The sequence below is a fragment of the Chrysochloris asiatica genome, unplaced genomic scaffold (genome assembly GCF_000296735.1).
Source record: "Chrysochloris asiatica unplaced genomic scaffold, ChrAsi1.0 scaffold00018, whole genome shotgun sequence".
Lineage (NCBI taxonomy): Eukaryota > Metazoa > Chordata > Mammalia > Afrosoricida > Chrysochloridae > Chrysochloris > Chrysochloris asiatica.
The window spans coordinates 30,976,062-30,980,039 of record NW_006408536.1 but is presented as its reverse complement, the minus strand read 5'-3'; the positions used below and the strand labels follow the sequence as shown (position 1 = coordinate 30,980,039).

The 3,978-nt window shown below is 39.9% G+C and overlaps 1 pseudogene; it reads right to left on the bottom strand.

Annotated features, from left to right (window-relative positions):
* The window catches only part of LOC102835391, a 6,323-nt pseudogene extending 2,408 nt beyond the window's left edge, over positions 1-3,915 (bottom strand).
* Between the last annotated feature and the right edge of the window lie 63 nt (positions 3,916-3,978).

The following is a 3,978-nucleotide window of genomic DNA, read 5'->3' as shown; positions in this document are numbered from 1 at the left end:
AAAAAAAAAAAAAGTTTTGTGTTTTGTTCAATGTTTTTGCCACTCTCTCTGGGACCTTGTCAAGTGATCCCTTTCAGAGCAGTTGGTAGTTGTAGCCGGGCACCATCTAGCTCTTCTGTTCCAAGAGACATGGAGATGGGTTGTCACATGGTCCATTGGTCCATCCGACTAAGTGATTCCAAGCATCTTCAGTTCTCATCACTCGTCTTACTTCTACGCATGGAGACCAATAGCTGCACCTTCGATGACTGCTCATGAGCTTTTAAAAATCCAGTCGCTACTCACTTAAGTAGGATGTGGAACACTCTCTTTGTGGAAGGCGTTATTAGGTTGGAATCTTTTACTCACCCAAGTAGGATGTGGAACACTCTCTTTGTGGAAGATGTTATTAGGTTGGAATCTTTTACTCACCTAAGTAGGATGTAGAACACTCTCTTTGTGGAAGACGTTATTAGGTTGGAATCTTTTACTTACCTAAGTAGGATGTGGAACACTTTCTTTGTGGAAGACGTTATTAGGTTGGAATCGTTTATGGAAGCGGACTGCCAAGTCGTTCCTCCCATAGACCCATAGGCTGGAGTTGAACCAATAACCTTTCAGTTGGCAGCTCAGTGCTTAACTGCTATACCACCAAGGCTCTTGATTAGTTCATAACATGTCAATAAAATAGAATTCCTACCAAGAGAGTGTTATTTGAACTTTAGGTCTCAAAGAGCTTCACACCAGAGAGATCCAAGTATTCAAAACACCAAGACTCGTAAGCGTTTTACTCCCTGGTTGCACAATTTTGGTCTCATTTTTATATGCTTTGGGAGCTCTGGTAGTGTAGTGGTTATGAATTGGGCTGCGAACCGCAAGGTCAGCAGTTCAAAACTACCAGCTGTTACGTGGGAGAAAGAGGAGGCTTTCTGCTCCCATAAAGATTTTCCGGCTTTGGAACCCTTTTTCGGGTTCCTTTTGGTTGGGACTTGCTTTGTTGGCCTTTACCACCACCACCACCACCTTTTTTGTTCAATTGTCAGTGTGTTTCCTTTGTGGTGGAAATTAATTTCCTTGATTTTTTTTAATGGGCATTTCACCCCAATAGTTCTTGAACCTTTCTTTGTGACTGAAAGTCACTAATTGCTCAAAGTATGAAACCAATCCTGTTGTGATAACTTGATTTATTCATGGCAGCTGGTCAACCCGTCGACTCTCACATGCAAAACGCCGGCTACCAGCCTGGGGGTGGTTCAATAACTAATTTAACCTCAAACCTAATTATTTTAATGATGTATCAATCACAACCCCTTAAAATGCCCATGAGAAATGAAAATGTACAGCTTTACTTTGAATTTAATTAATTTACACAGCATTCATTCCACCTTAATGAACACCCATCCAGGTGGGCTGAATACTTAAGAATATACACCAATTGCGGGTCCAATATTTTTCTATCAGTAAAATAAGAAAGCCAAGGGGATGGAAAAGCCCATCATCCACCCATCAAAAATATGTCATATAATAGGATGGAGTATGGGAATGGGATGGAAGGAAGCAAGAAAAAACAAGAAAAACAGAATGTAATGTTTCTAAACACCTGCATTTCACAGTATGAGAGTGGTTTTAAGTGTTGTAACAAAGTTTGCTTTGTGATAAATCTCTGAAGATGGAAATGATTGCTTGGAAAGAACAAGAGAACAGTGCTGTCTACAAAGCTCAGCCTGTTTTTGCCTACCTTGTTATGAATTGAATTGTCTTTCCCCAAATATACGCGTTTCATTTTACTTGTATACAACGATCAACATTCATGGAAGCAGATGTCAAGAGATCAAATGATGTATGTATTGCATTTGGTAAATCTGCCACTTAAGATCTCTATAAAAGTATTCAAGAGCAAAGATGCCAGTTTGAAGATTAAGGTGTGTCTGACTTATGCTATGGCATTTTTTTTTTTCACCTTAGATGCATGTAAATATTGCACAATGAATACGGAAGATCATAAAAGAATTGATGCATTTGAGTTATGGTGTTGCAGAAGGATATGAAAAAATATCATGGACTGCCAGAAGAACAAACAAATGTGTCTTGGAACAAGTAGAGTCAGAAGGCTCCTTAGAAGCTAGGATGGTGAGACTTTGTCTCAAGTACTTTGGACATGTTCTCAGGATTGACCAGTCCCTGGAGAAGGACATCATGCTTGGCAAAGCAGAGGGTGAAAGAAAGAGAGGAAGACCCCTAAGGAGATGGATTGACAGCGTGGCGGCACCAATGGACTGAAAGGTAGCAACTGTGTGAATGGTGCGTGACAGGGCAGTGGTTCATTCTCTTGTGCATATGGTTTCTATGAGTCTAATGACAACAACAAATATGTGTGTTAAATTCCTGACCCTTGTACCTTAGGGTGGGATCCATTTTGGAAATTGATGCGTGTACACACACACACACACACAGGGAACAAATAAACCTTTATTGAAGGTCATCAATTAAACAAGGAAGCCTATGGAACATCGGGGAACCAAAAAAAAAAAAAGCCAGGATATCAACAAGAAAGGAAATGATACAGTCTCCAAAAGTGTGAGAAAATTAATTTCTGTTCTTGAAAGCTACCCCCTTGTGGCATTCCTAATTTTGCAGTCCTAGAGAAGCAAGCCCCTATCATCACTTTCTTTCCATTACACCATCATCCTTCAGAGACAGACATGACAAATGGGTATAGAGTATCTCAAAATGCTCAGTGGTGGGTTGGTGTAAAGGTGGGCTGGGTTGCATCCTCAACTGTGTTGATGGAGAAGATCTAGGCAAACATTCCAGTGTTTTATAATTTCTTAGTTGTCTAGAATCGATAAAACACAAATACCACAAGGGGGAGGCTTAAACAAATATTTAGTCTCTTTCACAGTATAGAAGGCGAGACGTCCAAATTCAAAGTGGAGTAAGTCCTTGTCTCCATTTAGCATGTATAGACCCAGCTTTCCTTGGAAGACCTCCATGTGTCTCTACATCAATCTTGTCCTGGATTTAGGAGCATCATAGTGCAGGGACCACAAGTCCAAAGGTGGTGATGGGTCCCTCTGAGCTCCATTGGCTGGCTTCATCTCTTTGATCTCTCAAAAGAGAGGGACTGAAGATACAGCCTCATCCTATGTCAATTACATCTGTCCTCAATAGCATCATAGATGTGAGGGGTGTCAACACACAGGATGATGAAATCAGATCAGAGTTGATCACATCAGACCACAACATCAGGGTGACTGCATCATATAAGAACTCACCATGGAAGTTATAGAGAATCCAGGTCCAACCACACTGAAACAAAACCTTCACTATTACACAGACCTAGAGTGTTTTAGCTAATTAATTCGGCCTTTGGAAGAATGTTCTTGGAGGGTAACATTCAAATCCCATTGCCAGATGATCTTTAAAGTTATTGGTCATAATTGTTGATGCTATTGTTGACGACATGAGTAACTCAGATGACAGCCTGTCTGTGTCAAAATCTATGTCAGTATCTATCTCCATGTCTATGCCTATGTCAATGTCAATGTCTATCAGTATCAATGTCTATGTCAATGTCAATGTCTATGTCAGTATCAATGTCTATGTCAATATCTATGTCTATGTCAGTGTCTATGTCAAGATCTATGTTAATATCTATGTCTATGTTAGTGTCTGTGTCAATGTGTATATATCAATGTCTATGCCTACTTTAATGTAAGTGTCTATGTCAATATCAATGTCTATGTCAGTGTCCATGTCAGTGTCTATGTTAATATCTATGTCTATGTCAGTGTCAATGTTAACGTCAATGTCTATGTCAATATCTATGTCTATGTCAACATCAGTGTCTCTGTCTACATCCATGTCTATGTCAATGTCAGTGTCTATATCAATGTCCATGCCCACGTCTATGTTACTATCAATGTCTATGTCCATGTCTACATCTATGATTTTAACTACCTCTATGTCTATATCTAATGCGCCAGACTGCAAAGCCAT